The sequence below is a fragment of the Camelus dromedarius genome, chromosome 5, assembly GCF_036321535.1.
Source record: "Camelus dromedarius isolate mCamDro1 chromosome 5, mCamDro1.pat, whole genome shotgun sequence".
NCBI lineage: Eukaryota > Metazoa > Chordata > Mammalia > Artiodactyla > Camelidae > Camelus > Camelus dromedarius.
In genome coordinates, this window is record NC_087440.1 from 9055312 (window position 1) to 9068064 (window position 12753).

The 12753-nt window shown below is 40.7% G+C and overlaps 1 protein-coding gene and 1 non-coding gene across 2 annotated transcripts in view; both read right to left on the reverse strand.

Moving 5' to 3' along the window:
• Positions 1 to 2953, reverse strand: part of LIPC (lipase C, hepatic type) — a 150118-nt gene extending 147165 nt beyond the window's left edge. Inside the window, exon 1 of the mRNA XM_010979945.3 lies at positions 2662 to 2953. The gene's annotated coding sequence lies outside the window, so the exon portion shown is untranslated. The remainder of the gene's footprint in view (positions 1 to 2661) is intronic.
• Positions 2954 to 4480: 1527 nt separating this feature from the next.
• On the reverse strand, positions 4481 to 4584 carry LOC116153788 (U6 spliceosomal RNA). The gene has a single exon (XR_004137667.1). It is a non-coding gene; the product is annotated as a U6 spliceosomal RNA (small nuclear RNA).
• Positions 4585 to 12753: the final 8169 nt, after the last annotated feature.

The window sequence follows — 12753 nt, forward strand, 5'->3', positions numbered from 1 at the left end:
ATTTAAATATATTTATTATTTCTACCAATTTTCTGTTGCCTAGTTTATTTCTGTCCTTCATCTTCATTATTTTATTGTATTTTCTCTTGTGTTGACATCTTCCTTTTATAAGATTTTAAATCCAATGCTTAGTTCATTTACTTCTAACATAAAAGCACATCTGCACCTTTGCCTCTGAGCCTTGGTTTGTCCACACCCCTGATAGGCGGTATTTTCAGTTTTATAATATTTTAAAAATTATTTTCATGTTCTTAATTTTCTACTTGATCCTGTTGTTGAGAATTTTTGTTGCTGTTGTTAGAAGTTGTCACCCATTTATTTGTTGTTATTGTAAATTTTTATTTGTGTATAATTTTAAACTTGCAGAAATATTAAAAGGCTAGTGTAAAAACCTTCTGTACATTCTTTACCCGGATTCACCATTTTTTATATTTTGTTTGTTTCTGTTTCCCCCTGATTGCTGTATCACTCATTTGCTCTCCATATAGAATTTTTTTCTGAACCATTTGAGAATAAGTTACTGATGTACATACATACCTGAATACTTCAATGTATATTTCCTGAGATAGTCATTTTTTTCCTTATAAAAATCAGAAAATTTTAACCATTAAAAAAAAGGAAAATTCTGTATTGATAGATATGATTTTCTAATTCTATTGTCCATATTCAAATTGCCAGTTATCCCAATATTATATTTTATATATACACTATATAGTACAGTTATAGTATATATTATATGTAGTATAAATTATATATAATAAATAGAAATTCATATACTCTATATTTAAATAAATTTATATAGTCTATATTTAAATTTATAATTAATTTCTATTTAAATTTATATTTTATTTATAATATATATTATATGTATTGTGTGTGTATATATATATATATAGAGAGAGAGAAAATGAAAGTATTCTAGAATTTACAGTAATGAAGATGACAGTGGCAACAAGTGAAACAGGCTGCATGTTTGCAGCAACTACTACCTACCTATAGGATACTCAGTATATTATGTTTATTTTCTTCTTGTTCTATATTCTGAAGAAGTGTTCATATTTATTTTTATATTCATTATTGTTTTATTGTGCACTCACTATATTTTCAGAGTAGAAAAATAAAGCAAGATAAAAATCACCTAAAATTTCAAAGCATAGAGATAATCATTGTTAGCACTTAAATGCATATTTTCTAGACTTGTGCTTTCAATCAGCAGAAAGTCTGGATTTTTTTCCTGGTTAAACAAAGTATGAGAATATTAAAAATATGATGTCATATTGTGTGATCTGTGGTTTTAGCCTTCAAGTCTTCATATCATATTATTTTACATACTTTATAGGTAATATTCATAACAACTTTTCAAAGTAGAGCACGTTTTTAGATGCAAAGCCCAAGGTTCAGAGAGGTTCAATAAACTGCCTAGGCCACACAGCAGTAAGAGATGAAGTTATAGTCCAAATAATGAACTGTCTGCCTCCAAAGCTATAGATTAGAACACTATTTTGCCCAAGCCTCCTTTCATTGTTTTTACTTATATCATTAACACTTAGTTTTATTGCATTTTGGTGAGAAAATATATCTGTATAATTTGTATATAGACATATTTATTTATCTTGATTTATTTTTGGAGCCTTATTTGAGAGTCAGTATATATGCACCACTGCCCCATACACTGAAAAAAACATATAGTCTATGTTGTTATTGAGTTCAGTATGTCTACTGGTTCTAACATATTAATTTTATAATATTCATAACCTCCATGTTATTTTTCAGATGTGTATCTATTTTTGTCAGATCTTCAATGTCTTCTAAATGTTTGTCTGTTAATTTTCTTTAATTTGTAAGATTGTCTAAATTTTGTCTTAGTCTGATAGTGAATTAACACCTCCCATTACAATAGTTTTTTATTTATTCTGTTTCTCTTTGCATTTATAATTTTGGTAATCCATGTCTTCACTGTGGGTTTAATATTTTTCACTGTAATCAGGAGCCTCCTAGCATCCTCCTTCCACTTTTTTGGCTTCAAAATCTACTTATAGGACTTTATTTTCTTTTTGTTGTGTGAGTTTCCTTGATAAGACTTTTTTTATTTTTAGCATTCTGCATCTTTTTGTTATGGATACCTATCTTTAAGCAACAAACATGTTGTTGGGTCTTCTAATTTAATCCAGTGTGGGAATTTGGTTTTCAAGAAATGAATGGCCTAGTTATATGGAGTCCACTGGGATGCAGATGATGGTACTGCTGTGAGGTGGGTTCTCAGCTATGAACTGAGGACTTTCTGCTACTTACTTAATGATTCTGTGACGAGGCCCAGGTACCTTAACTGTAAAATCGTGTTAATAAGAGTACCAACTTCACAGAGTTGTTATGAAGAGTAAATGAGGTCAAGAACACTCAGGAATAGAAGTATATTAAAGCATATTAAATTATTATATGTAGAATGTAATTGTACATATATGTACAATTATGTACATAAATGTAATTATCTGCTTTTATAGACATCATGCCTGGAAATAGCATTCAAAACAAGTTTCTTGGCAACAGCACATAAAGCAAGTTCTTAAGACAAAGATCTATGCCCAAAATGCGAGTAATCAGTTCCATCCTTTTCTCTAACCACGTCTCAGATTTCTCTCTCACATAATGCAAATGACTTACAATAAAATGGCTGAGAGGCAGTGGTCCAACGCCCCTTACATGTTCCCAGGTTTCAGTTCAACTCGTCCGTCTCTGCTTCTGGCTGCACTGTGGAGTTTCACAACTTGACTTAAATTCAGCCCTGTCAGGAATCACTGCCTTGCTTTCCACTTAGTTAAGTAAGTGTTTAGGCTGCACAGATAAGTTGTTTGCGCCCGTAACAGGTATTGGATCGGAGGCTTAGTTGGCCTGGCTCTTCTCATCAGGCCTGGAAAAACTGAAACTAAGAAAAACAAACCGAAGCAATGCTGGGTTTTCTACTTCCTGGATCATGTAACTTGCTCATCCAATGAAAGCCATCTGGTGGGCATCCAGGCACAAGGACTGCTCCTCAGCCTGCGGTTCTCCTTCTAGCTGCCTTCCAGCCCCTGCCCAGCTGGGACCTCTGCATCTGTTACAGCTGCTAGGAACTGCAATCTAATTCTCACTCACGCCTGCTCCTAAGGACCAAAGAGGGACAGAGAGGAAAGCTAAGAAAGTCTGAGGTTTAAACTAGACCCCGTTTTTTACTTTCCAAGATGGTCTTGGTATTTCTGGATCCAGGTAACCTTAAATCAGACAATGCTATATTACCAAACCAAGGAATAATTATCCTGGACTATTATAATCTGATAAACTCCAGGATAACATGATTTGTTTTTAGTTGCAGGAGCTTCAAATCTCTCATGGCTTCTGTTCGATCAGTCAGAGGGAGATACGAGTCCATTTCCTACCTAATACAACAGAGCAGTTTTCTTAAACTTCCCTGATAATAATAATCTCATCTCTTTTTAAACATGTTTCCAAGGCCCTCTCCGGAGATTCTGATTCAGTGTGTCTTGGATGGGGCCTCAGATTTGTGTTCTTAATGTGAGAAGAGCTTGGGAAGTATCAGAGTAGACTGAGGGAATAGTCTGTTTTTAGAATCAGCTCTGAGCTGAAATCCTGAGTCTTTCACATACCGGTTATATGGCCTAGCACAAAATGACTTAACCTTCCTTAACCTCACCTTAAAACAAGTGGAGATAAAAACATCTACCTCAGAGGGTTGTTTAGAGTATTAAAAGGACTAAAAACCCTTTATAGCATCCACTTTTCTGGGTGCTGCTAAATCATTTCTACTTGGGTTAATTTGAAGATTATCTGTGAGTTTACTTAGCACGACATAATAATTTTTGGTGTTTTTTTTTTTTAAACTTATCTTTTCCATTTATTCAGCAGATACTTGTAAAGCTTTTACTGTGTGCAAGAAACTGGGGTTCAGAACCCACTAAGCACCTCCCTGATGGTATGGTGTGTAAACACAGCCCACCCTACTCTTTACGAGACTGCCCAAATTTCTTGTGTGAGTGACTTCCCGTGGCAGTCTCCTAATTATTCAGGGGCTTTGTAAATTTAGGATGTCATGGCCTTATCCCTCCATTGTACTAGAAATTCAGTTTTCTTGAAACCAATCATATATATATATATTTTTTTTCCATGTAGTTGAGACAATTTTCCCCCAGCTTTACCGAGATATTATTGATATATATAACACGTGTAAGTTTAAGGTGTACAATGTGATGATTAGATTTATGTACACATGGTAAAATGATTACCACAATAAGATTAGTTGACATCCCTATTCCTTGACATAATTACATTTTTTGTGTGTGTCTGGTGATAACATTTGAGATCTACTTTCTTAAAAACTATCAAGTATATAACACAGTATTGTTAATTATAGTCACCACGCTGTGCATTAGGTCGACAGACCTCATTCATTCTTTCACTGGGACTTTGTACCCTTTGACCAACATCTAAAAATATGGGATGTTTCATGAATTTGCGTATCATTCTTGAGCAGGTGCCAGGCTAATCTTCTCTGTATCATTCCAGTTTTAGTAATACAGGCTGCCAAACCAAGCACCATGTACATATACTTTTTTCTTCAACAGAAAATATATGCTTAAATTATTCCATTTGACTTTTACACAGTATGTGTTCTAGGTGCTTTGCATTATGCAGTTTTCCCTTGCTGGCCAAAAGAGCATTTTTCCTTTTTTCCTCCCGTGCTAATAGCAAAAAAATCAAGTGGATTTCTGAGGGATATGCTTTTACTTTCTTTATATTTAGTCCTGCTTCAGAAAAATTTAAGACACCTTAAAAAGATACAAATAATGCAAGATGTTAAAAAGAAGATGTAGGTAGGGGAGGTAAGGATGGGAAGAATAAGGTGAATTAGTGATTAAGGTTATACATCAAATACATGTTGTACTGTCCTTTTCACTTCCCAGTCATGGGCTAGGTATTTGCCCTGAGCTCTCAAGCAGTCACTGTAAACTCTCTGCAGATAAAAGATGAAGGGGATGATCCTCACGCCAATTACTAGGATGATCGTCTTGGTAAGCCTTGCACACTGTTTTAACTTTCCCACTAGCCCAAGACTTTGTGTCCTAATCAACATTAGGGTCATGAAGGACCTACAGAAGGGTCATGAAGTTCCACAGAAAGCTATGTGCTCTCCAGTATTCCAGCCAAATACCAAATGGACCGGGGAATAAGGAAGCCTCCTGCTGAGTTGATGACAGCGAGGAGGACGAGCTGGGCTGAGGACCAGCCAGTCCCCTGGTCCAGAAGCCATAACCATGGCAACAGCAGTGATGGCAGCGCTACTTCTGCCAGCAGTGACGCCCTTAAGAAGCACCAGGAAAGAGAGGAGCCTGTCATCCTTTTGGGCTAGGCTCTGGGTGGGTGAAGTTTGTATACTCTTTATGCAGAATCACTGGGGAAAAAATAAACAGCCTCTTTTCACGTTAACCTTGCAAACCCAAATCTACAAAGTAAAGGCAAAATGTCCAGACACACAGCCCGGCTGAGGCCAGGTATGAGTTTCTTGTATAGGAAGCCTGTAGCCTGCCTCAGATTGGCCTTTTTTCCTCTTTACTTTCTAGTAACAGTGCCGCTCAGAACTTTCAACAAGAAAAGCCCAGAGGAGGATAGTTGCTTTTGAAGCCACCCCTCTTGTCTGCCTCATTCATTTCAAACAGAGGTTCTTCTCAAAGAGATGAAGGCCTGTGTACAAACAACAATGCCCACTGCATTCTCTTGCCATCAGCTGTGATGTGGTGGCTTTTGATTCTGCACAGAAGCTGCCTTGTTTCAGAAACTGATTGATGGTTCTTCTGAATGAAGGAGGCAGCAAGAACAAACGGGCAGGGCTCCTGGTAAGGCAAGGGCTTCTAGAGATGGGCTTGAAAGCGCTTGAAATAAAAGGTAAACACAAGCCTCCATGAAAGTAAAGCTTTCCGAAAGGCACTGAGCTGTTCCTGGTTGACAATTTGCAGGTCTTAAGGATTTTCCCGTGTTTGTGCAAACACACATAAGCTCCTTGGAGACATCTGAGTTGGGACTTCAGATTTTTTTGGTGGAGGGAAAAATAGAATTAAATCCAAATAGAAGTCGTAAAACAGAGTAAACTAATTGAAATAAAAAAAAATAGGCGACCTGCATCAGATGTAAGGCAGTGAAACAGAAAGCGATGCATCGAAAGAACTGTTAATAAGGCATCTCTGCAGAGGAGAGGGCATGTGATTTCTCTTTAGAAAGAGTGGAAAGGCCTGCAAAGGCTCGTTACTGACACCGTGGGCAGTGTTAGGACCTACTCTGTGTGAGCTTTGAGGGACAGGCTTCCTCCTTCCATAAACCTTTGTCTTTACCTCTAACAGATAGATACAAACTGGTTAAAAGTAGACATGAGAAATCTAGCCACATTAAATACTTTTATTGTTAAGAAACTCTGTCAAACTCCCTGTTGGTCAGCATTCTTCATGAGTCGGTGTCAGGGGCACAGTGCTGGCTGAGGAGCAGGTGGGGGTGGTGAAGGGGTGGTGAGGGTTGGGGGGAGTGGGGGAGGTTAAATGGAGCAGGAATCCTTGTCCTGGCCAGTGGTTCTTACACACCATGTTCTCATTAAAAAAAAAAAAAAATCCCCTAGCTAGAAGTTATTCCACTGTATAACTAAATCAGGGTTAGCATCTGTTTCACAGAAAAAATTTAATCAAACCAGCCAGTCCTGTTTGCTCACCCAGCAGCCATTCTGTCCTTCAGTTTTTTGCTCTCAGAGTCCCAGTTTTGATTGGGAGTCCTCCTGCCCTTATGGTGATTCAGGGAAGGGTGACCCTATCCTGAACTCCAAGAATAAATCCTGATTTTGTTTCTTTAATGGTGACTAAAGTAGGCAGAATTTTGGGATGGCTCTCATGCTCTTCACCCTCTGGTGTTACTCCTGTGGTCATGGTAAAAGGCAGAGTCTGGGTGGGCTCAATCTACTGCAGGAGCCCTTTGAAAGCACAGAATTTTCTTCAGCTGCTGGTAGAAGGAAAAGTTGGAGAGACTGGAAGTACGAGAAGGATTCAGTGCACTGTTGCTGGTGTTGAGGATGGAGGGGGCCAGGTGTGAGGATGGAGAGCCACCTTTGGAGTTAAGAGTGATCCCTTGCCGCCAGCTGACAAGGCCATGGAGACAGTTCTACAGCCGCAAGGAACTGAATTATGCCAACAATCTGAATGCATTAGAAGCAAATTCTTCCCCAGAACTCCAGATGAGAGCTCAGCCCAGGCAACACCTTGATTTTAGCCTTGTAAGTCCCTAAGCAGAGAACTCACTCAAGACTTCCCAGACTTCTGACCTATAGAGCTGTTAAAAAATGAATAGGTATTGTCTTAAGCTGCTAAGCCCATGATTATTTATAATGCAGCAATAGAAAACTAATAAAGCAACCTATAGGTAGTGTTAAGAAATTCATATTTCTGCTCGGGAGGAATTAGTTTTCAGCTCTGACCCTGACCAGGAATCAGCAAGTGACCTGTGGCAGAGACTGGTGATTAGCTATGCAATTAGCCACTCCCAACTTTTTTAGCCACTCCCCCTATGAAAGTCACAAATACCAGAATCTTGCTTTCCCCCTACTCCCATTGCTGGGTGGTCATGTGACCTGGATCTGCCTTTGGATAACAGTCCTGTGAGAACATGAGAATAGAGCTGTGGCAGCCATTTTGTAACCATGAGGTGAGAAGACTAAAGATGGTTAAGTGGACACTAAGAAAGATCTTGGTTCTTTCAATTTAATTTTATTTTTCTTTTGTGACTATTTTGAGCCAACTCTGGAATTCCTTGCTTTCATATCTCTTGTTATATAAGACAATTCTCTTTATTGATTAAGTCACTCTTAGTTAAGTTTTCTGTTGCTTGAAGCTGAGCATGTCCTAACATACTCTTCCTACCTTAAAAAGTATGGTAGGCAGACTGCAGAGACATCTGAGGTAGAGTGAGTGTGGAAGTTGAAGACCAGGCTTTTGGCGTAGTAGAAAGGGGTTCATAGGTGTCCAGGGGCATAAAGGGCAATTTTCCTTTTCTTTCCTTATTCCCTGAGGTTTTTTCCCAATGCAGAAAACTTTATGTGGCACTAGTCTTACAGAGTTGGACCATTCTCTAATCTTGATGAACCTCAGTTTACTCGTCTTCAAAATGAGGATAACAACACCTACGTCACTGAGTTTTATGAGGATCAGATTTGATTGTGTATGTGAACTTGCTTTGGAAACTTTACAGGGAAAGTCTGGTATGATGTTAAAGCCCCGCTTGGTGCCTGGCACATATTAAGAGTGCTCAGTAAATATTTGTTGGGTGGATGTACTGTGTCTGTTTATTCACACCAGGTTATTTGCATTGCTCTGTGAATTTGGAGGTCAGACTGCTGTCTAACTAATTGCTTCACGTAGCATCTATTCTAGACAAAACTTACAGGAGGGTTTTATTAAATGTTTTCTTCTTGGCAGTGATGTATTAGGTACTGCAGCCTGGACGGAGAATCCAGCTTTTGTTCTCTATGTATTTTCCACTAAATATGCTGTGATGAGGTGTCTGTTATGATCAGGGACACTGTCAGTTATTCCTCTCCCACCCCGACTTTCTCTGTGATTCAGGGTGTGAAGACATCTGCTGGCTTTAACCTATCACTGTTGTGTGAGATGCTTTGGCTCCAATCAACAGGGCTGTGTCCAAGGCAGGCTGGCCCCCTGTGAACTCCCAGGCTGCTGAATCAATCATCCGCCAGGTGACAGGTGGTGCCTTTAAGACATTGTGGAGCAAAAGGAGACAGTCACACCTGGCCCTTTAAAAGCTTTCCTATGCCAGACAAACCAGGAAATGATCTGTTTCCTTCAGGCTTGCCCCCTGTAGCATCATCCACTTTCCCAGGTCCTCATAGATAGTTCACATTTCTTGCATCCACTTGTGGATCTCACTGACCCTGGCCTTGCCTTGTTACTGTGCTCCGTGCTACACTGGACATGAAACACGCAGAAGCACTATTGAGGGCAGACAGGCTGGCATCTGAGAAAAACCTATTTCAGATTGGTCCCCAAAAGGAATTGTGTTAGAGTAAGGCAGGAGAGAAGATCCGGTGCTCGGGAGCTAACAAGCATCAGATCAGAGAGGTTGGAGACACCAAGGTGTGAAAGACTTAATGAGTAACAGAGAAGTTGAACAAAACACTTAGGTACCAAGATGTAGATGGTGTAGCACTGATGAAATAGGATGGGAGGCGGTGTGGGGGTTAGTGACCAGATTATGCAGCCGAGATGAGGAGAGGCAAAGAAGAACACGTTGATCCTGAGGAGCAAAACCATGGGCTGGAAGCAGTGGGGTTGAGAAGAAAGAATGGGCACCAGAGTCAGAGGATGACCGTTCTGTCTCTTACTCTTCCTGGGACCCAGGAACCCCTTGTCCCTCGTCTCCTCATCTGTCAAGGGAGAGCCCGGCACTTCTGGCCTCACAGGGTTATTGTGCATTGCTGATTATCTAAAGTGAACATAGTGTAGACAATACTATAGAAACGTGGTGTACGTCGCGTTCTCCTTGGCATCTTCAGTTTATTTCTGGGCGTTTGACGTAAAGCACGGGCCAGGTGTTTCTTAGGTTCTTCATTGTCACTTCTAAAGCTGCCTCCTCTCCTCCCCTGAGGCCATGATGAGAGTGATGGGCATGACCTTGTGGGGGACAATCCTTAGACAACAGGAGTGATGGTGACAGCTCCTTAGAGGAGGGGGCACAAGGCATCCCCCACCCCAACGGGTGCTCAGAAATTTAGTTGTGAAAAGTACTCAGCTTCTGAAGAGCTGGATTAAAGACAGATTGTCTTAATTTACAGTCACAGGTCATTGTTGAGGCGGGGGATGAGCAGTGAGGAAAATTGGCTTGAAAATAGGTCAGCATCTCCTGCATTCTCAGAGTTGGGAGGAACCCTGGAAGGTGCCTAGTGAGTGGGCACTTGGGAGTCTGATGGAACCTGCTGGTTCAGGGGCTTCTACTGGACGCCTGTGTTCTCCTCGCCGGCCCTCTGAGACGTGCTGCACATACACCCTTTGCCACGTGGCCGTCTGTCAAATGTTTGTCTCTCTCCCTCTTTAAAAGTGACATTTCTGAATCTCTTGAGTCACTCTCTTTTAGACATATTCAAGTTTCTGGGATTTAATTTTTAAATCGTTTTGAGATAACCATAGATTCATGGGCAATTGTGAGAAGTAACACAGGGATCTCATGTGCCCTTTACCCAGTCTCCCCTGGTGCCCTGCAGCTGGTAGGTACTTGTTGAACAAGTGAACTGACTTCCACACACATGAAATTGCCTCATTTGGGCAGCGCTGTGCTGGGTACTGTAGGGTAACGAGGAGGAACCATGCTCCTCACAGGAGATGTCCCTGCCCCATGTCACTTACAGTGCCCGCCTCTGGGCGTGCCCTGGTTCACCAGCTCTTCTTTCGGGCCTTCCTCTCTGCGGTGCCCAGGCCCCGTGTGCGTCAGCCCCAGTGGGACGGGTTGGAACTTCTCCGTCACAAGCCTGTTCCAGAGGGGAGCCAGAGTGCATGAGCCACCCCGACCCCCATCCCCTACCCAGACACGCATGCCGTTTCCTAAAGGAAAGCCATTTTTGTGACTGTCAGAGTTGGACTAGAACTGTCAAAGTATTCAAAACCACCTTTAGTCACAGTTCTATTCATCCAGTGCTGTTGTAAAAATATCATTTACCTTTTGATCAAAATTGAAAATAACAACAAAGGGAACCTGAGAACTAGGTGAGGCTGGGCGAGAGTCAGCACTGGCCCAGAGATGGAAGCAAAGTATTTCAATACTGTGGACATGTGGGCACGCTTCCTGCCCCCACCCCAGCCCCACGCCCCTCCTCGTCCCTGCTGCACAGAATGCAGGAGGGTTTCTCCCATGGCCGCTGTGCACAGTCCCACGTGAGCCCGGATGGCTGCCTTTATGATGGCTCTGTGATGCCTCATTACCCATATTCTGTACTAGTATGTGCATCCCATGTTAAATTAATGGTGTTGACTGTGCTGGGGCACTGGATTGGCTAGTTGCTCTCTTTCTGAGCAGTTACTCAAGCTTGCCATCTGGCGAACCCAATAACCAGGTGGTGACCCTAAATAACCTCACTTTGACGGGGTAGAGGGACCCCAGTTGGTTCTGCTCTTGCCATCTGCAGCCTCCTTCTTTTGGATCGAGATGTCCAGAGAACCAGTCACGCTATTTCTTAATGGAGTAGCTATTTGTTATCAGAAACCCTCCCACTTCACTTGTGCGGAACTTGGCTCTCCCGCATCTTCACCAGTTTAGAATACTTGCAGGAACCAGGAGTCATGCCAGAAAAAGGCTTTGTGCAGCTGAGATGGCAAGGAAGCCCGGGGACTAACGTTCATAGGCCTCCCTCATGAGAAAGCTTCCTTGAGCCGTCACTCCTTTTTTTTTTTAATTGAAGTGTAGTTGGTTTACAATGTTGTGTTAGTTTCTGGTGTACAGCATAGTGATTCATTTATACATTTATATATTCTTTTTCAGATTCTTTTTCCTTGTAAGCTATTGCAAGGTATTGAATATAGTTCCCTGTGCTATACAGTGGGTCCTTGTTGTTAATCTATTTTATGTATATAGTAGTTAATATCTGCAAACCCTGAACTCCCAGTTTATCCCTCCACCTCTCTTTCCCCCTCTAGTAACCTTAAGTTTGTTTTCTATGTTTGTGAGTCTGTTTCTGTTTTGTAAATAATTTCACTTAACTCATTTTTTTTAGATTCCACATATAAGTGACATCATATGGTATTTTTCTTTCTCTTTCTGACTGACTTCACTTAGTATGATAATCTCCAGGTCCCTCCATGTTGCTTCAAATAGCATTATTTCATTCTTTTTTATGGCTGAGTAGTATTCCATTACATATATGTCTGTCTGTCTGTCTGTCTATCTATCTATCTATATGTATATGTGTGTGTATACACACACCCCCATCTTTATCCAGTCATCTGTCTATGGACATTTAGGTTGCTTCCATGTCTTGGCTATTGTAAATAGTGCTGCTGTGAACATTGGGGTGCATGTATCTTTTCGAATTAGAGTTCCCTCTGGGTATGTGCCCAGGAGTGGGATTGCTGATCATAGGCTGAGTCTATTTTCAGTTTTTAAAGGAATCTCCATACTATTTCCTGTAATGGCTACGTCAAACTGCATTCCCATCAACAATGTAGGAGGGTTTCCTTATCTCCACACCGTCTCCAGCATTTATTGTTTGTGGACTTTTTAATGGTCGTCATTCTGACTGGTGTGAGGTGAGACCTCTTTGTAGTTTTGATTTGCATTCTTCTGATAATTAGCAATATTGAGCACTTTTTTCATGTGCCTTTTGGCCATTTGTATGTCTTCAGTGGAGAAATATTTGTTTAGGTCTTCTGCCCATTTTTGATTTGGTTGTTTATTTTTTTGTTAGTGAAGTGTATGAGCTGTTTGTGTATTCTGAAAATTAAGCCCTTGCCATTTGCATTGTTTACAAATATTTTCTCCCATTCTATGGGTTGTCTTTTCCTTTTGTTTATAACTTACTTTGCTGTGCAAAAGCTCGTAAGTTTAATTAAGAGTCTTCGTTCTTATTTATACTCAGTGATACCATGGAGTTCATCTGATTTCCAAGCTTTCAGTATATTGGAAGCTGCAGAGCAGAGGGCAGGGGAGGGTGTGTAACAGACACATACT